General features: G+C 39.2%; 1 protein-coding gene across 3 annotated transcripts in view; it reads left to right on the forward strand.

Annotated features, from left to right (window-relative positions):
* Positions 1–27,556, forward strand: part of RBMS3 (RNA binding motif single stranded interacting protein 3) — a 440,168-nt gene that overhangs the window by 301,515 nt on the left and 111,097 nt on the right. The window lies entirely within an intron of this gene.

A 27,556-nucleotide genomic window follows, 5' to 3' on the forward strand; every position in this document is an offset into this window, starting at 1 on the left:
GCCCAGTTCCAGCCATTATCTTGCTTTTGAAATCTTCAGCTGCCCTCTCTGTGGTCATTAGCTGTGCAAAGTTTAGTGATGAGTTGCCTGATTCTTGGTGCTTGACAAGACCTCCCTGAGGCCACGAATCTGCAAAGATTTCTCCCTCAAATTGTGTAAAGAACTAGTTGTAGTTCCGAGAGTTAAGTGACCAAAAAATCCTTGCAGGAATTGTGTCTTAAGTAATTCTCTTCCATTTTTTCCTTTTTTTTTTCTCTCACTTCCATTAAACTATTTCCTTTTTGTTACTTTCATTAAACTCTTCCTTATTCATTGCCTAGTTCTTTATGCAGAAGATGCACTTAATACTCTAATTAAAAGAGAGCCATCTGCACAACTACTGTGTACAGTAAATGAATGGTGCAATATACATATAAATTATAGTCAAATCACCTTCATGCAAGAATGTAAAACTTTTAGTACAGGCTGGAAGACTCCATTTTATGGACTTCTTTTTTAAAAAAGTAATTATTGACAAATTTTGTCAGCACCAAATAACGTATATTACCTGTGTGAAATATGGCAGACTCAGGCTACATAGAACAGCGGGCAGAGCAACATAGGCAGAGACTTTAAACCTTTGGCATGGCTTTCTGTAGGCATACATTAGGTCACAGGAGTAATCTATTTAATATCGTGGCAACACCCAATGGAAGGAGTGTGAATAGCAAGGATTCGGTACTGCAGTCAGATTCCAGATTGTCTCATACAGGACACATCACTTGAGCAGGAAATGAAGGAGAATATTTTTATATTGCCTGCTTGAGACAAAAAGGGCTGCATGATAAAGAATGATAGCTAAAAGTTCAAAATCGTTTTCTTTGGTTTTTTTGTTTTTAAATTAGCTTCCAATCAGGAATAAGCTGGTTATTCAAAGCAAACAATGTGGGACATCAAAATAGGAGTCTTGATAAGATAGCGTGATTACTTATTTTTATTCCAAGAGATACAATAAAATTGGATTTTAATGGTTATAACTATTGCTGCATTCTCAATTAAAGCACATGAATCAGCTCTTCATCTCCTGAAGAAAGTTTCCATGTGGGAAAGTTGTTGGATGTTTTTCCCTCTTGTTTATTGTGCTCATACAGCATTTGGTTGCAGGGATGATCTGGGAAATAAATATTTTGAGAATCATCATTTACCTGGGTGCCATTCAGATGCAAGTAAAGCATAATGCGTCTTGGGGCAGAGCCAAGTAAAACCAGTAACTGGACTAGCTGAAGTACAGAGTATCTGTAAAATCCCATTTTGTCCTTGTAAGAAAAAGATTTTGTAGCTCCAAACACAGGTAATTAGGAATTATCATAGTATATTTGATTCACATAAAAGAGAATATTTGGGCCTAATTATTAGAGTAGGGTACTCTTGAAATCTATGTTTAAAAGATATTTCTTCTTCCTTCCTTCCTTTCCTATGAAGCCAGAGAACAAACATGATCACTTGAACAGTTGGGTGGATTCCAAGTGATACTGGCCATTCATATTCATTTACCTTTTACCCACTGCAAAAAAGATTCAGTCCTGCTTTCTTCTTATTGACATAGTTTCCCATTGCAGCTTCTGCTTAGTTTATACATCTGTGTTACAAACCTGTATTTAAGCTTCTCAGCAAGATAGAAGCATCTTGCTTTATCCCCCTCCTGGCAATTGCTTATCTTCCTGCATGGAGAAGCAAGGAGAATCAAGTCTCCTAGTGTACTTGGAAAATCACAATCAGAGTCTGAAAATTATCCTCCCAGCATCTCAGTAATTGGCGTAGAAATAAAATCGGCTGTAGTTATTGCTGTGACCTCTTTATGGATTTCAGTTAAAAAATGAGGAACCAGGGAACATTAGCAGAAGTATGCAACACTATCTGTTATTAACCTCTACTGCTCAAGACATGATCTTACTGCAAGGGAAAATTAATCAATCCTTTCAGGGTTAAATTAAATTGATTGGAGATTTTCAGCTGGATTTCTTTCAGGCATAGCAGTGAGTGGGGCAGATTTTATGTTTTTGTCCGCATCTCCTCTCACCCAAATTCTGATCTTCAGGTTCAAGGCTTACCAACTAATAATTGGTTGGATGAGGCCCATCAGAAAAAAAATCAACCTGGCTGCAGGCCATTTTATACTGCCCTATTTCCTGAGGAAGTCAGATTATGGACCCGACATACTGTTTTGGCAGCTAGCTTCTCTCCATGCTGTCCTCCTCAGTTGTGTTCCCCAAGATGTATACCCCCATGGGGCCAAAACACAACCACTATAGATGTGTGACAAACTTTTTGGAAGCCTGCTTGCCAGGCGTCATGAGTAGGATGTGTCATTACAAGCAATTACATGACAAGGGCATGTCTGAACCTTGCACCATAACAGGTGTGATCCTCACAATGCAATGGGATATATATGTATTTATATATATGTGTGTGTGTGTGTGTGTGTACTATGTGTGTATGGTAAAGTGTTCACATGTGGGGCAATTGTGCCCAGTTACCAGGTCATGATCGAAGAGGGACTGGTGTGGGTAGTTTTCATCTGATGCTAAACAGCCCATCAGAAAGGCTGGGCACCGCAGCTCTAGCTTTCATAATGAATAACTCATGGAGCATGACTTTGTTATATCCTCCCAAAGGTGTATCTCAAATATTCATTTTGAATACAGAGTTCTTTCCCAGCTAGTGTTCCCATGGCAAATGAGATGTAGATTTAGTTGGTTGTACTTTTTTGTTAGAAATAAAATAGACATTACAGCAGACCACATTTGTGTAACTTGGCATTTGAGCACAGCTAGGAGTCTCTCATCTAAGCTGGCCCAGGCCAACAGTGCAGGAGGAAGGGGTAAAGCACTGCTGCTTCTACAAGGAAAGGAAAGCACACAGGGCACCGTGAAGGCTCTGTATTCTGCACATTTCCAAGGCAAAAATATATCACACCTTGCTTGACTTTCTGACTTGAACTACTGTATATTATCTCATAAAAAACTGCAGAGCTGGGCGGTCGCAGCTCCAGACTGCTCTGCTTCGACCCTGTGACAGTATAAAGGTTATTTGCTGGCACTTAAAACTCTGCTGGTCAGATGTGTAATACCTAAGTAAACTGAGCAGTATTGTGTCTATATTAGTAAATCATTCTTGCTAAGGGTACTTCTCCGTCTAACTTCTTGGCTTCATTCCGTTCCAAAGGGAATTGCTCAACTGCCCTGCTTGCTCAACTAGTAAGCATTTCGTGATGTTCAGTCTTAGATATACAGTGCAAGATAATTGACTGTCCCATAAATAATTAGTTAATATCTTTGTATTTCTTCCAGACTGAGAAAGTTACAGTTGTCTCTAGAAATCTGCAAACTCTTGGTGCTCTGCAGATTCCACATGAATTTCATAAATACTCTCAGTAGCTTTGATTGTTTTTAGTAGTGTTTTGGTTTTTGTTTTCCCTTTATTAGGAATGTTTTTCTGAAATAAACAGAACGGGGCCTAATGGGTAAGTTTTCACACTGCAGAGTGCAGTCGCATGTGTGACTGATTCTGTAGACCCCTTATTGCCACTACGAAAAGAGAAGTCAACAAATGAATGAGTCTGACCAAATGGATAAGTCTGACCATAACACCATACTGCTCCATCAACATGTGAAGGACACTATTAACATGAAGGTAGCTCTCCCTTGGTCCTTCAGTACTGCCTCTCTTTTCATTGGTGAATAGGGGACTTTAATATGAAATCCTGTTAATCCACCAGTTTTGCAAGCACTGAATTCAAGTAAAAATGCCTACCTTCTCTGTCAATAACAAATTGATTTCTCTTTGGATTGACAAGCTTACAGTACAGTTTTGGTGTAGGGTTTTCAAAGTGTTCAGCTCCCAATATCCTTGGATGTCTTTAAAAAATCTTAATTTTTCTCTTTTTGAATAAATGCAAAGGCTTAATGAGTTTTTACTTTCCTCTCTAGAATTTCACAGGAACATGCCTCAATTGCGGTAATTATCCTCTGCTGATGCTTCCACTATGCTGTCTCACAGCATTTTCTAGTAATTATAGTACTTCCTGAATTTCATTTGCTTTGTAAATACTTTTGGTTATCAGAGGCCATGGGGCCAGTTCCTAGCTCTGGGAAAATTTCAAGAAAGTGAACACATGAATATAATGCATACTGAAGAATCTTGTATTGTTCCTCTTCCATGGTAACTATATGTTGCTTTTGTTACTAATTTTAATGCCGTGTTACAAATATCTAACAAAAAGAAAGAAGCAGTATTTTCATGTAGGTAAGAGCCCCACAAGTAACAAACAGCTGTGGCATTTGGGGGCAGAGTTTTAGCAGAGCAAAAACTTCAATAGGAAGAAATCCTCAACAGCACAGATGTATTTGCAAGTGCCTCAGACAGCAAGACCTTGCTTCAGATAATGATCATTATTGGCCATGCGTTTTTCTCTTAAATAGGGCCCAAGCACTGCTTTTCTGTGAAGACTCATTTCACCAGAATGAACTGATAGTTATATTTTCTGCTTCTCTCATTAGTTTAACTATTTCTCTTAGGTCGTCTCTTAGCTTCTCCAACCATGGAGAGTAAACTCAATTATTTAATCTTCACTTCAGAGAAGTAGTCTTAGAACACGAAATTGCATACTTAAGAGCAATATCGTTTCTAGGAGATCATGAATAAAACAGAAAACAGTATTTCCAGTTGAGGGTTAAATGGGCAATGGATAGCAGCAAGTTTTATACTATTTTTCTTTCTCTCTTACTGGATCAGCAAATGATATCCTGTTTCTCATTAGTGCTGCTGTAAATGGGTTTTCTGAGCGGATGAACTTAAAATGTTTTGCTTCAAACTGCTTAGCCCCTTTGTCTTAGTTTGCTACTGTACCTTTTTATTTAATTGTGACTCTTCATTCATATGCATAAAACACTAAAAAGCTRTTCCAAAAAAACGATTTTATTGGGGAGTTTAATGTCATTTTACCAAGGTAAGTAATGTATTACTATATATATCCATACCTTTCTCTTTCTCTCTGTCTCTCTCTCTGTATGTAATTATTTAGCATTGCAAGCAAGACAAAACAACAGCCAAAGGTAAGAAACAGGTATTCATTCATAGTTAGCTTGAAACATTTATTGAGYGCTACAGAGAACTTCAAATAAACAGCATTCTACTAAATTTTAGTACTGGTAACATTCTGTGGACCTGATTTTAAAAGGGTTTTATCTTTTACATATTGCTATCTTCAGAAATGATCTGTGTTCAGAAAAACAAAATTCCCTCATTTGTATCCTCACTGCCTTTAACATATGTGATGTTAATGTTATCTGAATTTTTTACATTGTCTACCRTCTAAGGATTCAGTTTTGTAAATATTTTTATTGTTATCTGCTGACTATAGTATATAAATCCATCCTTACTATATCAGAATATATGATCCATGCAAAGCCCATTGAAAAATAACTGTTTTAACAAATTTTCTGTATGTCTTTATCCTGTCTCCAATTCCCAACTGTCATTTTTAATGAAATCACTGTTATCTTTCACTTTCTGTGCTCTGCAAGTGCATGTGCTGAACTCGTTAGCAGAAATTTCTTTTACATCTTGAACCCTCTAAGCATCCTTTTAACTTCTGTCAGTTCACAGTCTTTATCTTTGGCAGAGAGTTTAAATCTTTAATTCCTTCTGTTATTGCTCTGTCTGAGTCCTCCTGGCCGTGGGGGTGCCGTGCCTCATCATGATTTGGTCCCTGGGTGCTGCCAGCATCCTCGGGGGCATGCGGGCAACTCAGGAGCAGTCCCTACCACAGGTCGGGTGCAGTGTGGGCTCTGGGGGCCACTAACCGAGGTCGCGTGGGACATTCGGAGGTGCCTCAGGGCATATGCAGCTATTCGACGTGTGCGTCCCTGGGGAAATACAGTTTCGTTATTAGGACGTGACATAACGGTTAAAATCACGTAGCAGGAGAGAGTCATCAAGATGGACTTTCTTTCAGAGAAACTACAGGATGGGTCCAGAATCAGTAGAAAATATATGCCCTTTTGCTTAGAAAGCAGTTGCCTGGTTGGCCTTCTGTGACTTCGTTCTGTAGCTCCCGCAGGTTTCAGTGGTATGGCCAACTTTATCAGTGGTGCTTCTTCTGTTTAGCCCTTTTAGAGCCATGCCATTCATACAACACCAGCAGAGGCTCTTGGCTGTTCCTCTGTCTTGTGCATGGCTACATATCACTTGTAGTTAATCCAGCCTGCACTTACTCTTCAGTCATAGATATCAAATAGGTTGTGACTTTGATTCAAATCAAGAGTTTCTAGGACTGTCTCCTTCCTTTCATAAACAGCCTTTAAAAGTCAGAAAATATTTGTGTTGCTTCACGCCATCCATGAGAATTTCAGATGCAAACTGTGTCATTTTTGATCACTGAGTAAGACAGGTTTCTCCATCTTCAGCTCCATTTTTTTCTAGACTTATGTTTATGTAACCTCCAATTGTCCTTGCTCTGCTGACGTTGGTGTAAATGCTTTTGGTTTCATAGCAAGGATTTCCATTTTCTGCTGCAACGATCCTTTCCAAATTTTCTAGACTTCTTGGAATTTAAAATTGTATATTTTGTAAGGACAATGGATATGTTTCAGAAAAAAAGTTTCCCTACTTACTCAAGACTTGATCTCATTTCCATTTAGCTCAAAAGAAGACTCTCTTTCACTAGCAGGATATAAGATTGAAGTTAGAGAACAATATGGCATGCAAATGAGAAAAGATCATTCCATGTTTCTTTCTGCCAACAATATCACCTGTCATATCTTTTCTAGCATTTCTGGAAGTCTACAGCATCAATCAAGAATTACATTATTTTATCATTCATAACATATAGTGGTAATGAACTATGTCACAGTTTATCTAAACTAATTTTAATATATACATTTTTCCTTTTAACTCAAGTGCATTTTTTGCTTTGAAGAGTGACTATGTAAAACTTCTAATTCAGCAAATCTATTCCCTTTTTATGCAATGGCAGATATATTTGCTTATAAACAAAAAAGTAAGTTTCTCCCATATGTTACTGCTGCATAACCAAGACAGCCGAGGGCGTGTGAACGGAATTCTGTTGTGCCTCAGCAGTAGAAGTGTCAACAACTTCCAGGTCCAGGGACAGTGCTATTCCTTGGATGCACTTGTAAAATGCAAGACAGGACAGATGAGTTGTGCAGGTGTTATAGCAGGCAAAATTTATGAGCCAGAAAGATTCACAGCTTGAATTTCAGACTGATTAAGTCTAAAGGGCTGACAATTTAAAACAAAACAAAACAAAAGCAAATAAAAGCATGCAAATTAGAGCATGAAACAATGTGGAACATTGCAAAGTTGTTTGCACATAATTCAGATTTTGGGGAGGAATTCTGCTTTTGCACCAACTCTGGCCAGCAGTGGCACAACTCTTCCTGTTTTTCCCCCTGCTGCATTATTTTGTTAGTCCCTTCAGGACACTTTGAATGATGGAGTACATCTGCTTTGCAGTCCCTACTACTGCAGTATAGCTTTGTCACACCTGAGCCAGCTAGTTTAAAACTCATTAAAAAAGGTGACTTAAGCAATGGTATCAGTCTAGCTCAGCACAGACTAATCACTTGAGTTGATAGTGTATTATGCTCAATAACATCCACGAAGTGGTTTACATGATCATTTTTTACCAAGAGGAATTATTTCCTTTTCAAAATAAAGCCATTTTAAAGAAAGATTCTTCTATTCCTCCTTTCCTCCCTTTCTCCCTTTGCACTTTTCCTCTAGCTTTCAAGTCATTTAAACATTTTGAAATTCAAAGTATGGAGAAGTTTCAGTTTGAGCCTTTGCCCGTAAATTGCAGCTAACATGAAAAAAAAGTTTGGTTGAAACTTAACAATGTATAAATAGTTATTTTCGACAGACTCCTTTACACATCCATATTTCAGCCAGAAGTGGAAGCCACTGGGATGGCCTTTTCAGATATCCCTATAAAATTGGAGCACTGATTTCTCACAGTTTTTGGAAGATGGAGGGAGTAAGCATYCAGATGCCGTGTGTGTGGTCTGCACCTCCTGCAGGTCTCAACGGCGACCTAGCTGCTGCTGCCTTCTCACAAACTGGGGCGGCAGAGGTTCTCAGGTGGCTTCACTCCATSAGGGCTGATATGGAGAGCTTTTTCCAAGTATTTTCCTGGCAGAGCTTGAGAAGAATTAAGTGGTTCAGAAGAGAGGATATCTGAACTTTTCAGTGCTTTGTGAACAGAAGTCAACCTGTAGATGCTTGGTGTGTCCTTAGCCGTTTTGGGAGACATTCTCTGCTGGTGACTTTAAGGACACTAACAAGAGAGGAAAGGTGCATATAGCAAGAAGAGGATGTACAGGGCTTGTCCTCCTTTCCTGATCTTGCTTTTCTGCCCTTTTCCCTCCCAGCATCCCCCAAAGAAAACCTTTCCCTGGCCACCAGAGGAGCACTGAGGGCTCTTCTGTGCTGCTCCCACCCTGGGAGTGTGAAGTGGTGTGAAGTGTCTGAAGTAGCGTGTGAAGATCTTTCCCTTTGTGATTCATCTAGCCAAAATAACATAAGCGGTATCACAGCGGCAGTTTCCATATGTTTTGAATACTAGGAGCCTCTTGCATAACTGAAGTCTCTCCCCCCCACCCCCCCAAACGATATTGCACAACAGAGAAAAGCAGTTCAACCTGAGTGCACTGGGGAAGCTCAAGTCTGACATTTTAGTTGAAATTTTTTTATTTTAACAACAATGTCATTATGATGGTCAGTGGTCACAAAGCCGTGTTTCTTGGCCATTTCTGTTAGGCTTTCTTGTTTGAATGGCAGTGTTTGATCACAGGATCACGGAAAGGTCTTTTCCAGGTTCAATCACAAGAACTTGAAAGAGGGGCAAAACAGCCTATGCTGTACTGTGACTGCTTTAGTGCCTGTGATGTGTCTGTAATTTACCTTCTGCAATACAAGAGACATTAGAGGGAGGGGATAAGGCGCTGAATGTCTAATTCTATATTTATCCTTTTTGTTAAAGCTCATTAAAACAGCATTTTATATGGAGCACTTCCACCACCATCCTAGATATAATCCTTGAATATATAGTATTTCCAGAATTGCTACTGTTCAGCAAATAAAAAGACACAGAAAAATGAGAGAGGGAAAAAAATAAGAGTTATTTAACTTGATGATTGCACTGACATGGTATGAAAAATACTTTCAAAGGCCAAGTTTTGCCAGCTTTACTTCAAAGTAAGACATTCGATTTAAAAAAATGCAGATTTTAACCACAAAAAAATAAACTGTAACAAAAAATGTTCCAGTTGTCATGGGTGGCTCTTCACTTACAGTATTGTCTTACTGAATACAATCAGCCTCTTCAGCAAGTAGGTTACTGCTTACACTGTGATTTTTTTTTCCCTCTGGCCTTTTTTTAAGGTAAATTCTGTAACTTCTTGATCAAATGTAAAGTTTTGTAGTATAGAACTGCTACTATGAAATTTTGAAGTATATATTGTGAATATGCTAATTAAGAAAACAGAGTATGATCCAGTGCCCTACTGCCTATATTCTTAAATCTTAATTTCCATCTCCAAGCTCACCCAGTGTGAAAGCAGCGTGAGTGAGCTCCTATCTTCCAAAGCACTCTCAAGAAATTCACCATAAATTCAGTTTCAAATTACAGCGTAATAAAAGCTTCAGCTTTCAGGGTATTCAAAAGAAGCCTGGTAGAATAGTAGTAGCTATATTGTGAGAGGCTGTCTTTCACTGATGCAGGACATGATGTCATTGGTTATTTTCATCTCAAATTTATTGTTTTTCATACTTGCCCCAAAGGCCAGCAGCTCTGTTGTAAAGCAGGGGCAAGTGGGTTGGATAGAATTGAAGCCAGGAGTATTCTCCCTGCATGTGAATGGCAGCATCAAAAAACTCGTCCGTGCCTTAGGAGGCTGCCATTCCAACAGGCATATTACGTGGCATCAGGTTTTCCCTTTTCTGCGTAATAGTTATCTGTGTTTCAAAATAACCCATGTCCTGGAAGAATGAAGAGTTATTAATTGTCCTAAATGCAGGGGGTAGGGTGGGGTGGGGGGGTTGTGAATTAGATGTCGGTAGCCAGTTTGTCATTTACATAAGTATATATTTTGCCTGGTTGTAGCTTCAACCAGATACACAGTCCTTTCGCACATCTCATGACCCAGATGGCTGGTTCTAACATTGCATGCTAGGCATTTCACTCAAACGGGGATTTCATTTCGGTGCCAAGAAAATAAAAGATGTAGGACATTAACAGTTTAAGGTGGAAAATATTGAAGATATTAGAGAGTGTCTGAAGTTTAATTTTAAAGCTTTTTTTTCGAAGACATTCCATATTTACTGGTTCTGTTGATTTTGGTAAAGTAAAAGTTGTTCAGCACCTCTAAAAGTGAACATAACAAGAAAACTAACTCAGGTGTCTTCTGTTCTGACCACCATACATAGTCCTTGATTCCAGAAGATCTTTCCTTATCTTGAAGTGGTGACAGGCAAGAGGCTGAATTTGTAAGTGGGTTCCGTGCCATTTCTTGGGTTTCTGTTCCTAATTTAACATCATTGGCATTTAGAAAATAGTTTTAGTGAGAGTTACCTCTGTCTCGTTAAATTGCGTTGGTACTTAGGTATTGAAGTCTTTTAGGTTTAACTGTAGCTGTCTACCATTAATCAGCATTAATATCACCAAGTGTATGAAAATTAATAGATGGAGTGATACTGTCAGGCCTGGAAAATAAAACTGTTTCCTTATCCAACAAAATCAAATTGGAAGCTGAAAGCTTCTATTTGCCACACAAGAAAGATCAACTCGCAGGATCAGGAAAAAGATCCGCCCTTCCTTTAAACTGAGAGTTTCGAAAAGATGCTAATTATATTGATTTTGATGAGGGGTTTTGTTCAGCAGATGTTTGTCTCCTAGGAAATACATGAGGACCACCAACATACTTCAAACAGACCCTCAAAAAAGAGAAGTCACCACATAATGGCTTTCGGTCACCACTGGCAGAGCTGAATCAATGGCTGATTTGGTATCTCATTACCATTTCTCATGCGTTGGATCCTGTACCTAGCAGTGAACTTGAAAACCTTTCTGTCTGATTACTGCAAAAAGCCTCATCTTCTAATAACAAACACAAACTTAACTCTATTAATAATTTTCATGTTTCTAACCTTCTGCAAGAGAAGAACAATACTGGCAGACCAGCACTAACTGCTGTGCAAAATTGCTTTTGTAATCTAGCCCTTCCAGGAACGCAATGAGTCCTGAGGAGTCCAATCTCAATCTGAAGCCTGTAATAGAGCCCTGAGGAGGCATCATGACAGGCTTTAGCCAGCACAAGTGCATTTAATAAAATTAAATCTGGCTGTCAGAAGTTACAAACAGTAGTCAAGAAATGAGAATAATTCAGTTATCGAACACTGCTGACAGACATGCAGCTATGGGTCTATTGACAGTTTACATACACCATCTGAGGGAGATGCAGCAGAGAAAGATTAGTCAGGGGAAGAGACAACACAGCATTAGTTAGGATGTAAATCCTTCTGCCAGACTCATCAGTAGGCAGATCTTTCTTATGCACCACAGTGGAAATTCCACAGTGCATGCTTTTCATGAGATAGTGCAGCTGTAGAAATACCGTAGGTTTGCTCTTCGTTTTAATCCTCATTTTGTTACTTGTTTAGCATTTCTTAAGATACTGCTCTCTTGGTAAGAATAAGTTTAACCTGCACAACCCAGTACTTGAGGAACAGCTAACTGCATCTCACTTTCCTTGCTGCTGAGCTCCTTAGAGAGAGCATCTTGCTTAATAATATGGTTGTCCGTCACTCTCTCTAATTCCCTGCAGGCTAAGGGCTACGTGTCTTCCCGCAGCTAGTGTTGCCGTGCTGTCACCATCTCTTCTATGCTGGCATTTCAAAAATTTTCTCCATGGGTTTTGAGCAGCCTCAGCTGCACTGAGCTTCTTGTAAATACAATGCTGTATCTACATGTTCTCTGCCTGCAGCGCTAGGTTGGACACAGTCTGTATCTTGTCATCTCTCCACTCCTGAAGGAAGGGCTATGCTTGCTGATGACGCAACACATATTCTTCCTCGTTGGCTTGGCAGTGCCGGGACGGGGTGCCAAGGGGTTGGACCTGGAGCCTATCCTTGACTGTCTTTTTCTCAACACAGAGTCAGAGTTGCTTAATGTTTTATGCTGTGACAGATTAGACAGGAAAAACCTTCTGTTGTCTGATAACCTCTTCTGATAACAAGTTTGTATCATTGGAGTTAAATCCACATGACAGCTACTCGTCTTGCTTTGTCTGTTTTGCTTGGGGTTTTTGAGTTCTGATATGTGTGAAAGATGTTGACTGAATATGCCTTGCATTGTTGATTTCTGTAGATTAGGACCCAGGCTACTCACCTGGGAACATTTGAGTTGTGGTCCCCCATCATGCCAAAATTAACGGCAAGCCCATTTTTCATCAAAGTTGGTTCTCATAGGATTGTGTATATGTACATATATATTCTGAAATTTTATTGATGGCCTTGGTTGAGAACAGTTTATTAGCACATGTTTAAATCACCCTCTCTCAAATTTTAAGAATATGCTTGGTTTTTGTCCTGAACAGCAGTGGTCTCCCAAGTGTGAACCTTGTAATCAAAGAGTGAAAGAGCAGCTGGTTGAGAGAGTAAAGTTCATTTTGAAACATCTGCCAAGGGTTTGAGGGATGGTTCTGAATCCTTGTCTTAAAGACAAACAAGAGTTAATCATTTTGGATAGATCAAAATCAACTTATCTGAATTGTTTGAACAAACTAAGAACTCCACTGAATCACCAAATTTATAGATGCAAACTGAAGTCCAGTTATATAAAAAACAGCTCTGATTTTTTGTACCTCGCGTGCTTTGAACTTTCTTGTTTGTCCAATATACTTACCTATTTACATTTAATTCACTGTCCTTAATATTTGAGCTTCTCACAAATGAATTAGTTCTCAGGGTGACTTAAGGAGTAATCTTTGGCCACTCTTTATGATAGGGGGGTGAGACTAAAGAAGGAAAGATCTGTTTGAGGTCACAGAGGAAATTTAGAGTGCTAAGAATAATAACAATAATTAAAGCATTGCTCTTCCATAGCCTTTTTCACTAGGAGATCTCAGAGAAATCTGATCCTCAATCCTAATTCAAGCTAATTAACTCCTTTTAAAGTCGGATTATGTTTGTTTTGACGGGTTTTATTTTGTTTTTAGAGATTATGAACTTGTTTTTCAAGGTAATTCTTTTTATGGAACTAAGTTCCCTGAAATTTTACCTTCGCCTGCCGATTTTTGAGACTATTGCTGTCTGAATCTTCCATCTGGATACTGTTTTCAGTCTGTTGGCATGTGCTTTTGTGCAGAAATACCTGACAAGATATGACTCTTGGAATTAGATCGCAGTTGAGCTGGACAGAGAATTGAGCCATGAATGTTAACATTCACATTCATCAATTCTTTTTTACAGGCTTCTGCAACTGAGCTTAGCTCTTAGAAAAGAACTCATGTGTTCCTTTCAAAGAGGATATCCTTTTGCTCTTGTGGCACTTTAAAGGTCTGTCCCTAATATCTGCCAAAACCAAAATAACAATTCCTTGGGTATTTCCTGTTTTCTCTTGCTAAGGACTCTAAAGCATCTATCAACTTAAAGCAGTTCCTGCTCTTCCGTGCTAGCTTTTAAAAGTTGTGTCAGTCAAACATGGCCAATTCCTAGCATATTCCCATGCATTTGACATCCTGATCTATTTTTCTTTTGCAGCTTTCTCTTCAATTTCATTCTTTTGCCTGTATGTTTGAAATTTTTCACTGCTTGTTGTCTGCTTAGAAATCTCAGCGCTCTACAAAGAGATGGCCTTTAAGATGCTGAGTCTCCTCCTTTGCCTAAAATTAGAAACATGCTTAAGGCTTTTGTTAGATCCTGGTTTTAATTTCCTGGTTATGCACTTTTTTGCCCCCTTTTTTTTTTTCTGTCTATTTGCCTTAAAATTGGTTGCTCAGTTCCATGCACAGCAAGATGACAAAGTCCTGAGAATTTTTTGGGCTTGTGAGCTAACAGGAAGAGGATGTTGGGGAATAGGGACTTAATGGCATCATAAGTGCTTTCCCAGGACAATTATTCTTTGGTTGAGGGAGAAGAGTTTGGTCTACTCTATTCTTTGTTATGATTATTAGTATTTTCATTGTATACAAATAAAAAGGGGGAAATTTGGGGTCTCTGCACCCTAGATTGTAAGTGTGATTTTTACAGCCCACAGAAAACAGTTTTCCCTTGCTCCTGAGACTGTTTTGACTCTTCTCGGAAGAGGCTGCCTTCCACAGCAAACCTGTTCATACTGATTTGGCTTGCAGGATGTCTGGAAGGTCACCGGAGTCAAGCAGTATTATACTGGGGTCAAAAGCTTGTTTCAGAGCTGACAGTCCCTTACCGAGAGTGTGCTATTCTGGCTCACTTTTAAATGAAGGCAGAGGTAGCTTACACAGCCGTCAGTTGAAAATGTGCCACAATGGCAAAAGAAGAGGGAGGTTTTGTCCCAGTTAGAGAGGTTCCAGATCATGGATTAAATAATACATAGTCTGGAAGCCTTTAGGTAGCCTGCACAGTGAGGCATTCTTAGTATTTGTTTCCTGGAAGCTTACATTCTGCTGCTTAATTCGTTAAGAATGAATGTTACACTTTTTTTCTGTTAAAAGTCATGGCCCTCATTTTAGCAAGTCCGTCAGATGGATGAATCTTGGGCTTCACGGAAATCAATTCCTGAAAGCTGTCAGGGAGAAGAGGAGGGACTGTGTAAYGCTGAGAGATGCTTGGAGATTCGGGGACAAGGACTCTAGGATAATTGTGCATGGCGTTTCAGATCTGTGAACGAGTCAGTGACAGTCTGCACTGGGGACGGGGACAACTCACACGAAGTGTCTCCCAGAATCAAGGCCTTTTCTGACTCCATCAGGCGTCTCAGGGTTTAAATGCCTATTAAATCAATTTACCTTGTGCCATCAGCATCTGGAAAGGCAGCTCTGCTGTTCGGGGACGGGATGGGCTTCTGTGCATACGGGCAGGATGTAAGGCTGCAGGTGGTGGATATAGTATAAAATACCATCATTGTTGATTTTTAGACATTGTGATTGAAGTGAGGGGAAAGCAAAGCCACTACAGTCAATTTTCAATTTTCCATGGTAAAAAGGGTGGGGGGGGAGGAAGGGGGAGAGAAAGTAGCCCAGATAAAACGCGGATAATACAAACCATATATACATGAAGCTGTGCTAACCTTTGAAATACTTGTAAACAAATTCTGTAGAGAGCTGGGGCAGCTTTTAAGCAGCAGCAGACAAAGCATGGAGAGCAGCAGGCATCCTGCATCGCGGTTTCTGTGCCATGGTGCTGGAGCCAGGGGTGTCTGATGAAATCTCAAAATGAAACAGTTGAATGCTTTGAGCAGTTGAACACAGTTCAGCAAAGCAGAACTGAACTAATGTGGACTGCTTGGTTGACAGTAAACAGATAATTGCGCTCGGTTGTTTAATAGAATTTTTGTGAAACTAAAATATATTTTGGTAAAGTCCACCGTGAAAATGTGTTTTGCTTGTGGATCCTGTATATAGGGGATCAAGGTATATGTGTGTGTGTATTTGAGGGGATGTAGGACATACAGCGATAATGTTTGAGATTAAATTGTCATAAAAATAATAAAGCTTCTGCATATTATGCAATTTAGGTTTTTTAACCAGAAGGTTTTTCCTTGCTGCTGCTGTTATTGGTATTAAACTGTTCATAGGTGGATTAGAGTTAGGGAACATTATTAGCCCACAAAACAGCCTTGCAGCTGTATCATTGATACGTGGTTAGTTTGCATTTCTTGGCTACCAGCCATTCTGAATGGTAAAGAGCATAGTACTGGACAATGAGATTTTTTTTAAACAAGGACAAATCAAAGAATCCGTCTGATTCAAGTTCTTTCTCACGAGGCTATCATTTCAAAGGCTCGGCATGCAAGTCATGTCATCATAACCTCCTTCTCTGTTCTACTTTACTCTCCTCATGAACAACGTTTTTGTGGAGAAAAGGCTGGATATTCTCAAGAACATTCTTCCTGTTTGAAAATAATAAGAATTTTCTGATTCCCTCAGGCACTGTGTGCAAGGTTAATAATTCCTGTTTGTTGCTTCATTCCCAATCACTTTCTACTGGACATTACAACCTCATTCTCATTTATATTTTTGGGCTTGTGACCCCAGGCTGGGGAATTAGAAGATTAGTAGTTTGCTTTTTCTCTRTGTGCTGTATAGACTGCAGTGGGGAATGAAGCATACGTAAGTGACTTCCTCATAGCTCTCAGAAGTGCAAGCTGCAGATCCTACACAGAGGCTCTGTTGCTGAGTATTCAGATGTCCTTTTGGTTTGGATGCCCAAATTTAAAAACCTGGAAGGTTATCTTCAAAGGTGAAGACCACCCAAAGTTCTACCGATTAAAAGAAGCCTCAGAAAATCATACTCCAGGTGAGGAAATAGATGTTTTTGAGAACAGAAATGCCAGAACAGAAATGGGTGGTTTCTTAGCATTTTATAATTCCTTCCTTTGTTAAATACCTGAAAGGAAGATGATTAAATATTAATGCTGTTTCTAGGAGCACTTAAAGGCAGTGATCTAGAATTTTCTTGGATCAAAGGGTAGCTGTAAGCCATCAGAATTTTTTTAGCAGTATCATGTGCCCTTATCACCACCTTTTTAATTGGAAACCCTGTCCTGTAAATTTATTGTGAAGACTTTGTTCTCTGGCCTCRTACTGTACCAGCATTGTTACACCAAGGTTTGGAAACCCGCTGTCTGTAAGAGATTCCTAAAATGTTTAGAACAACGTAATGGTTGTTCAGAGAGTCTTGATTCAGATGCCAGTGACATATTTTCTTTAATAAAAACCTGTCACACAGTCACAGAATAGCTGAGGCTGTCCTTGTAAGGAAGCAATCCATCCTCCAAATCAATTTTTAAGTTTCTTGTTCACTTTAAATATTTCATTACATTAATTTTTCAAAACAACAAAACAAACATTCATCAAGTGAAACTAAGCATGTCACCCTTGAATCTGTACATCTGTTGCTATCCCACTGCTTTCCTGCATAATTCATTTTAATACATTTAAAGTGTACATCCCATTAAAATTCCTTGCATTCATTTATGTGTAAAGTTTGCATTAAAAAGGAGAAAAGGTGGGAATAGGTTTTGAGGCAAGGAGGTTCATTAGCATGGAGGTTTCTCTTTTCTTCCTTCAGCTTTTTATATGTTGAATGTATATCCATGGTCTGCCTTTGGCCATCTACCTCAGCCCACACTGTTATCCGTCTCTCTGAATGTCTCTAAGTATGAGTCATCTCTTCAGTGCCATTAGAAATTTCCTCCAGGATGTTTTGTCTTTTTTGTGATGTCTTTGTTCTTTTTTAAGTGCATGCATCCTCTTCTCTTGATCCTCTTTTACTCACTTCACATAATATATATACACAATGGGTTCTGTGTATCAGTCTCGTTATCAGCCAGGAGAATATCCATCATTTTCTCAGATGCCCTAAAAAGTTCTTGTGGGTTGGCTACAGTGCTGGAAAGGGTTTTGATTTTCAAATTTCATTCAGTTTGAGGTTTCTTTTCCTCTGTCAGTGCTTTTAATGACTGCAGTGTTTGGTTTGGTTTCATTTATTTTAGCATTGAAGAGTTGTCCATGGTGAGTTTCTTAAACTAGCTGTATAAAAAAGTCAGGCTGGTAGCTTGAGTGGCTACCTTTTAATGTTGATGACTTCTTTCTTTAGTGACTCTTTGGTGAAATTCTCTGAAATCCCTCGGAAGTATTTAGGATTATGTGTGATTTCTGATTAAAGGAGTAGTAAAGAGGGATCAGATTATTAAAAGCAATCAGAAAGTGTTATCATAGCTCTTGATGAATCATAATAAAAGTTTGAAACTGCAGAAGAAAACTCAAAATGCTTTGAGAGGAAAAGGAAGTCTATATTTGTAAAGATGAAAATTAAAGGATAATTTAAGGAATTATCTTTAAGAATTAGTCACATGAGGAACACATGACATTTTATGCAAGCTGGTATATATATAATGGTGTCTATCTGGTTCCCGTGGTCTTTTACATTTAGTTTTTGAAATTTATTGTTTAGAAACCTCATGAGAGGTATATGATATATGAAATTAAAAAGTGAAATACATAGTCATTGTCTGCTTGACTGACCTTTCTCCTGGTTGGAAATGGGAGTTGAAATACTTGTCTGGAAAACTTTACTCAGAGTTTACATGGGAAACTCCTCTTTGCTTCCTAGATTGGATGCAGTGTCAGTCACAGAGGGACAGACTGAAGGTCATATATGAGCCCTTTGAAAAGATTAGGTCAGATGTGTTCAGACACGTGGGTTTCCTTGAGATTTAGTAACAGAATGTACAGCTGGGAAAGGAAAATGCAGAGACTTTCCTTCTGAACAAAAGTTATTTCATTTTATTCAGATTCCCTAGCTCCAAATAAACAGCAGAGGTTTGAATTCAGCACGAGTGTAGCACTGTTGAACGCAGGTTATGAACTGCGAGAAATGAGCTGAGCCCTGGGGGTGCTAGCTCTGGAGGCAGCTGGCTCCCCTGTGCTCTAATTGCCCTCCCCCCCACACACACACACTTCCCTGAAAGTTCGATCTCTTCTACAGCAGGTCAGCGCAGCTTTCAGGTGCAAACTATCATGCGATGAGTTCATAAATGCTAAACATTTAGAGAAAAAGTAATTCTTATAGACTCTAAACATATTGTCTGTGTTGCCCCTGTGTAAGTACATGTTACTGGGCTTTGTATTAACACGCCTGGGTTTTTTGTATGGTGTATTATCTATTCCAGCCTTGCATGCAAATATAACAAATGTTACAACACCGGAAAGGACAGAGATTGGGAGCTGACTTTGAGGACAATTTATCTTCCAAAGGGCTTAGCAGTAGGAATGACTTTGATGGGAAGTTCCTTGTTTGTGCTTTTCCTTTGCAGTTAAACATGCAGCAGGGATTTGCATGGAAGGTGGGAACCATACCATTTATTTAAAGGCTCAGCTATTGTAAGAATGTAAAATTTAAGGCAGCATCGTTAGGTACCCAGGTTGATTTTTCCAAGTAATACAGTGTAATTTCATATATATTCCAGTAAGGTCATCGAGGGAGAATCCTGCAATATATCTTCAGAGACTCAGAATGACAAGGCAAATAATGTTTTCTTACAGGCAGTTTATTCCACAGATGTCTACCTACAATTTGCTTTCTTGAACTTTCTTTTCATGTATCTGGTACCGAGCATTGTCTGGGGCAGACTGGGTGTCAGCCTGCTCAGGTGGTTGCTGTTTTGCTGCAATAAGCACTAACCTCTATTTGGCTGCCGTGTTCCCCTCTGCTGTCGCTTCTGGGCTTCTATGGCACTGCATAAAATGAAACTGGGACAAAAGCTACCAGCACTCTTTCTTATTACTTCTATAAGCTAGAAAAATAATAGAAGAAATGGTTCTTATTTAAAACTAATATTTGAACACCTAATTAGTCTGTGAACCCAAGTGTTTTTGTGCTTTTAGCCTTTCCACTGCCCACACCTGCACTTGTTGTGTTACACCACCTTTATTTAACTTCATCTTAAATTACATTATCCTTTAATCTCTCAGTGTCAGAGACTGGATTTGTCTATGGTTGGAAAGCTCCCAGAAAAATGAGGCTGGGAACTATCAAGTGCTACTGCAGTGCAAGAAATGGTTGATTAGGCTAAGGTCAGGTCAGTGGCTTATTCCTGATTGAGACAGAATTTCACGTCCCTACATATTAAACTTCAGTGATGTGTAGCATACTTTAGATAGCATTTTGCTGTTCATGCCCATTGGAAATAATACATGATGCTGCAAGTATTGATCAAAGAGCTCTACTCTGTTAATCCCTTTGCTTGTAGCAATGTTAAATATTTACAGATTCTCCCTTAGTATCCTGAAGAGTGTTTTAGCCCTGCAGAGAATGCTCTGCCTTTCTACTCTATGCAGGCTTTACAAGTATATTCTTTTTTTTCCTCTTTTCAAGAACCCTTATGTGACATAAAGCATTATACTGTGCTTATACTGACCACTTTTAATGCTTTATTGCATTAGCATGTTGTGAATGTATAAATTGATTGGAATGATGTAGTAATTCAGAATTAAAAAGGAGGAAGCCTCAGAGATAACATCCATCAGTGCCTAATCTCCAGGTGGCTGACTTAAAGTAAGGACAAAGAGAGGCTGGCACTGTGCAGCATGTTGTTGTTCTGCAAGAAAGCAGGTAACAAAGAGGACACATTCATATCAGGTTTAGGTGCCCAAATATTAACAAAATTATCTGAAAATTGTCAGAGCACTAAAAATTGAGTTATTTCCCCCATGACTGCTTATTTTTTGCATCTGTGTTCTCATCAAAGAGTCTCTGAGAGGTTTGTAGCAGAAGATACAATGCATCCTGTAGGCTTTCTGTCTCCTGTACTTGTTTATTGACCTCATGTAAATGTAATCATTTATCCTCAATTTTTTATACTAATATATCGAAGGCAGACTTGATATTGTCAGACATGCAATGGAATATGCTCCAGGAAACCTTCCTTCCAGTGGTGAGGTGACAAATGAAAAGAAAATAAAAATGGATTTTGCAATTTAAAACATAGCGTGCACAGGGAAGAATGCATAGCCAGCTATAATGTGGTATGATTCATTTCTATATATTCAGAGAAGGATTTTACACAAAAGCTTTATGGGAGATGTACAGGATATTTAAAGTAACATGAAGACTATTCTACGTAACGGTGCTTGCTTAATCTATCAAGAGCTAGAAGAAAGGTTTAAATACTTATGTTTGCCCTCTTATCTTTCAATAAGATGTCACATTATGTCTCATTCCATTACCTATTTAATCATCCTTTAAACCTGGTTCTGTGTTTAGAGGGGAAGCCTGGCAAAGAGAGTAAGACAAAATGCACACATGCTTCTTTTGCTAAATTCTTGAAGATTTTGTTCATACTATGTAAAGAAACTACATTTTAGATATATACGAAGCTGGTGCAAAAGAATTCAGTGCTGTAAGCTGAAAATTTTGCAAGGCTTTGAAGGATTTCCTCTTCCTCTRGGTATTTTGTGCTCAGTTGCATGTAGAGTTTAGTGGTTGAGCTGCTGCTGATGCTCACTGAAGATTTGGGGCTATGTTTTGTTCAGAGTTCAGGTTTCATCTGAGGACTAGCATAAATATCCGAGTTTTCAGATCCTTAAAGAATACAGTCCTAAATATCAGCATGGATTTTAGAAGAGACAGAGCACTTTTTAAAACCTAATGTTCACTAGGTGATTTTGTGGGGTGGAAGCTGAATGAAAAACTGGCCATTACTGAGGATGGGGCTTGTGGCAATCCTGTGATTGACGGTGCAGTGGAGTGGCAAATAAGGGCTGCATTTGCCCCTTTCTCGCCCCGTGTCCGAGAATAGGAAGTTGTTCACATTTAGGACCAGCACAGGGACATGCTCTTTTTTCCTCTGTCAGACCTTCTCAATAGGTAAAAGTGCTGTCTGGTTTTAGTCTGCTGTGTTCAGGGTAACATTTTCCAAACATTAATTATTTTAGCTTTCTACAATTCGTGTATATGAGGAAGATATCCCAGTCTCCCCAGGAAGGAAACTGAGGCGCGGATGAAGTGAGGTGGTGGATAAGAGGGCTTGACACCTTGTACTCTTGGTATCCTCTTGACTTGTCCTTCCAAAGACTCCTGCTCTCTCTGTGAAATACATGGGGAACTGATGCCCCTAAATTTTGCCACTGAATTGCCACAAAATTTGCTGTCTAGGCAGTGTAAAGACCCACCAGTGTGATGGTCTGAGGGCCAGACAGATGCAGAATCCAGACCTCCAGATTTCCAAATGGGGACCTTAATTATGAGACCAGAACAAATGTTTGTAATTCTCTTAACCTCTACTGACTGGCTCTCAAAATAGAGTATAAATCTTTCTATAGGTGAGAACTGATTTTAGTTTAAGTAGTTAGGTCCTATGCCTTTTGGAGCATTTCTGTTTAAAATTTTATTGGGGTGCTTTTCTTGGTGGCAGGCAGCTATATCTAGTTACATGATTTATTGTTTTGTATTAAACTTCTGAGCTGATTTTTCATCGTTTATATGTAAATAAATTGTACTGCCAAAGTTGGAAATTGAACCCCCAAGGTTTGCCTAGCAGTCATGAGCAGATGTATCCTAAGGTGAGTTGACTGAATCATTAAGACTAATGACTCAGAGCTCCCTATGCAGGACCAGACATTCACACTTATGAAAGATACAACCAATACTTGTATCTTCCCAAAAAACTAGTGGGTATACGTCAGCCAATGTGAGCATCAAGAAAAGTTGTCTTTCCTCTGTATATAAGGATGCATTTTGCTATGCAAATGATCCACCAAAGGTCTGAGACTTGAAAATTTTCTTCATATTTTGGACTGTGAGGGAGTGCCCTCTGCCGTCCCATGCCATGGGTTCCAGATTTCCTCATTTCATGCGTTATAAGCTCAAATGACAAAGTGATGGTTGTCTTATTAGTAACTTGGTTGGGATAAAATTACAGCACAAGTCTTACGCTCAACTAAGCATGTTTTTCACAGTACCTGTATAAACATATTTATTTGCAGTGTTTTGTTGATTCATATTCTTTGTTTCAGCAATTTGCCAGTAACATCTGATTACTCTTAGGATTTAGTAGATTGCTGAAACAATTGTAAACTGGTTCCTCGTACTAAAACAAAACTATGACAACAGAGAAGCCCCCGTAGTGGATGACAGCTTGCAAACTTGATTGGGAGCAAAAGAGGCAGTGATTCTTCATTCCTGAGGGAGAGGATTATTTAAAAAAGCATTTATTTAATAACTTTAAAATGTGAGGGATGAGCTACATTATGAAATTAAGAAAAAGTAGTTGACTCGATGTATTTTCCGGTGGAATTAGCAAAGTGTGGAATCGTGTTGTAGAGCATAAAATACATGGGCAAAGTGTTTTTTAGTTTGGGAATATTCCCATGATCAGAACTGTGTGATGAGGAGCTTAAATTTTTGCAGGCGGTGGACTTTTAGAAAAGTATATTTGCTGGAGTAACTATCATTCACAGTAAAAAGCTCTTTTGTACCTTGTAAGCCCAYGTGGCCTGACAGAGGTAGTTTTGTGTCAATGTTGAGTGATTGCATGCTTTCTGGGTCATTCGTGTTAACATTTTGATTATAGTGGTGAGTTACAGAGGGTGAGCTGCAGAGACTGTGATGTTACACTGGAATGTGCTTAGATGAAGAAAAGAACTTTTATCTATCTACAAAGCTTTGAAGCCAGGTCAATCGCATAAACAGATGCTCTTTAAATCAAACATTCAGCCCTCTCTACTCTGTTTTTTAATGTTGTTTTCATCTGATGATCTAATCTGGGTGTCCTTTAGAGTTTACTTTTCTTTTATGGCATTTGGAATCTGGGGAAGTCTGTATGAATTTCTAGAATGGGCTCAGTGATTGTAAGGGATGAACCCTTATGAGGGCTCAATTTCCCTAATGTTCCTGTCATATTTGGGGAAAATTTACTTGATCCTAGAGAGCACACAAAAGAAAACTCATGAGCAAGAAAGGAGGGGTGTAATCCTGCATGGATGAGAGCACTTTGTATTACAACCAGCTTGGTTCTGCCGCTTAACCACCGCCAGGAAACAAGACAAGAACAAGTGCTCTGGTGTTAAGCCTAAGTGTTATGTCTTGATTCTTTTCTGCCAAGAGCACTTCAGACTAAGTGCCCAGCTGCACGTTAGACTTGAGCGTCCCACTCAATTTGGAATTTTTACACCTGAGCGCATCTACATGCAGACTCTGCATTTGTGCTGGATGACAATAGTTGCTGCTTTTTGCTGCCCAGTGTACAAAGAGTTGCATGGTTTGGTTCTAAATGCGATTCATCCAGTGTTCCTTTAAAAAACAGTGAAAAAAAAGCCCCACCCTGGGCCTGTCTTTGGATTTCAGTGAATTGTATAAAGYCTGAAATAGATCTTCTACCCCGTCACACAGGACAAATTCACCTTCCTTGAACTTGATTTTTAAGACTCTTATCTACCCCRGGGATCTCTCTTGCTCATTCAGTGCTCCTCCTGTGCATAGAAGTTTATTTGATCCCAACAGGGTTTCTGTGCACTGGGCACTGTCAAGGTATACAGCAGTGACCTGTGGTGCAGATAAGAGATGCGCAGCATTGATTGGAGAGAAAATATGCGCCAGAAGATTGCCCACCAAGAACATGTAGTTAGGTTTTCACATGGAGAGTGGTGATGAACTGAATTTATGTACAGGCTAATTTGTGCCTCATACTATTTTCAAGCTTCAGTCATCTGTGCCCCTGCGAATGCTGTAGGTCCCCCTCTGCTTCCTTCAGCTGTAGGGTCTCTGTTTAGCATTTGCACAGATAGGTATCTGTGGCTATCCAGCATGCACACATACAGTACAGTATATGGAATCTGATTTGGGGAAGGAAAGGGGCATTCTGTATTTGCTATTCCAAAGTGAATGTTTATGAAGAGCATTTGGGGGGGGGATTATATTATTGAGGCAAAGTCAGGGCTGGATTGACTTACAGCTACTGTATACTCTTGCTTTGTCAAAATACTGCTGTGTGGAAGCTTGTAGGATTAGCTTTGCAGCAGTGCAAGCGGGAAGGTTATATTATAAGCACTAAGAAATGAGAGTAGTGCTGTTTTGTTTGTAAACTGGAGGAAGAATAAATGGCTCTTTGCTATTATTTGAGCCAAATAGTCCCTTTCATACTCTGCGATGACTGAAGTGTTATGGTTTTGATCCAATTATTTTTTGCCCTGGAGGTCAAATTTAGGGGAGAAGCCATTCTCTTTCTATTGTGCTTGTCCATGCATACAAAACTTTAATAAAGCAAGGTCAGAGGAGCTGTTAGGGATCTCTTCCTCGTTTCGGTGTTAAGTCTCCCACTCTTCTCTCATATAGACTTTAGTTCTCATTAGGCTTTTTTTAAATTTAAATTATTTTTATCTCATGTTGCCAACAAATCAATCAGAGGAGCCATCCCTATGAATACAGAACATCCATGGAGGCCAACATTGATTTCTCCTTAGCTGCTGCTTATTATAAAGTTCCCTGGTGTGAGGAGAATGCTAAATAGAAGCTAATAGACATTACATCTCACATGCATTTTCACATTCTGACAAATACAGTTTAAATTTTTTTTTAATGAAGAATTTAGCTGGTTTTGTCTGAAAAAAAGGGTTAAAAGTACATTTCTCCTATTTTCTTTTCCAGTGCTAGAGAGTAGAAACTTGCACAGTTATTGGGAGTCCTTATTCACCCAGATCAACAAAGAGTGTAGTTGGCTTGAAATGGTCACTTGCATGGTAGAAATATTTATATTTCCTGCTGTGTTAATTAGTGCTTCTAGTACAGTTTGGAAGACAGGTATTGCTCAGCTACCAAAAAGTCCCTTGTTAGCCAGTCTGATTAGTAAAGAGAGTGAAAGCCAGCCAAATTATTATCTTTTTCTTAGCTTTTCTAGCAAAAAAATAAATAAATACAGAAACAAAAATAGATCATGTAAAAACCTGTCACTTCTCCCTATTGACACTTTGCTGTCTGCTGTGCATAAATGGCTTAATTACCATCAGAACAGTGGTCAGTGTTGGCAAAGGTGGTTGCATAAACATGAGGAAAACCAAGGTGAGATAAGTAGACTTGAGGTTGCCTTGCTGACAAGGAAAGTGGACTAATCCACTAATGTGATCTTAGAAAGGAGGCCCAAAGCAAACTTCAAAAAGCCAGTCCCGTTCCCTTGTATTTCTTGCTGCTTTTCCCTTGGAGTACTCCTTCTTGGTTAGATGTTCTGTGTGTAACTCATGGATGTTACACTTAAGCATCTCCTTCCATTCCCATAGTTATACTTTCCCCTCTCCTCCTCTGGTGGGCTGGATGCCAAAGACACCCATCAAGGCAGAAGAGTCCTGGTGGGCGCTGCTGTCACTGCCAGTCCAGACTCTGCGGAGATAGGAGAAAAAGCTGTGCTACATGGAGGAGAGCTCTTAGCTCACAACTTTTGCCCATTACAGCTGAAATTCTTGCCCCAACTTCCTCTCCACCATCACCTTTAATTCAGAGAAGGGTCAAAGTAGGCTTCTGAATGCATCAGGAACATATAAAGGCTGCTTTCAGACAACCTTGTCCTTTTCCATATTGTTCCTCTCTCAGCTCTTGTGCTGGACATAATTGGTTACATTGATTAGACACCAGGATCAGGCCTGTGGTGTCTAAAAATCTGTTTGGAAGTGTTGAAAGTTTTGTTTTATCCCACCTTAACCCTGCCATTCTCTAAATGGACTGCAGGCTGTTGGCTTCTCCTTTTAATCCCTATGCCTGTTGGTTTGCCATGATTAGGTTGAGCTAAACATTCTTCAAAAGCCTACAGCTTTGGAATTTAAACATAAATTGCTTTCAGGAGAAACAAACCAAGCTTGTATTGCAGACCTACCAAAAGTACATTAATATATATTATTCTGAACATTCTTGGTGGAATAAATTGAAAGTTTCAGCAATGCTTCTTTTAGCAGTGCCAGATCCAGAGACATTTAAATTCATTTTGATTTTAAATTGAGTTTCTTTCCAAATTTCAGCCCAGACCAGCAGGCATCTCTATTTCTCAGCATTTTTTATGAAAATATTTGATGTACGTGATTGGACAGATGTGAAAAAGTATTACTAAGAAGTGAGGGACAGACTATTCTGAAGAAGATAAGAACTGGGCCCAGAACATGGATCAAATGTGAATGTTTTCAGTAGGTTGAGAGATTTGGGTACTGCTGATTTTTTGTTATTATTTCTATTTTTCACATATGTATATTGTGAGGACTATTTCCACAGTAAAAAACAGACTAGTCCAAAAAGAAAGGGATACTGGAGTCTTAAACAAACTCTTTTTAATACGGTTATTCTCTCTTTTGCACAGTAAAAAGCTGAAAGGAATCCTTCACCCTGAGTGATCATTCACATTCATCTATCACCATGCTGGAAATAAGATGTGTCAAGCTAAAGGATAAATTAATCTAACAGTAGCATAACTTAAATGAAGAACAGAATGTCCTTGTATGTAAGCAGCTTCACATGGTATGAAAGAGAGCTGAWACACAAATATACACATTCTCCCTCCCTCCCTCTCTCTCTCTCACATGCGTGCGCACACACACACACACAATGTATAAGATCAAGGTTCATTTTTCTTTTGGCTTTGAAAACTGATTTCCGTTTACAGTAGGGCCACTTGATACAGTCCTGGCAGTGCCCTTAGCATTGATATAAACCAGTGACATGAGCTCCTGCCTTGTCATTAGCAAGCAACCCACAAACTCATTTCTTCTTAATCAGAATCACTAACTTTCATATGTAAAATGCTGTTCCTACTTTGATAGCT

Source organism: Apteryx rowi, unplaced genomic scaffold, assembly GCF_003343035.1.
Source record: "Apteryx rowi isolate R43461 unplaced genomic scaffold, aptRow1 scaffold_210, whole genome shotgun sequence".
NCBI lineage: Eukaryota > Metazoa > Chordata > Aves > Apterygiformes > Apterygidae > Apteryx > Apteryx rowi.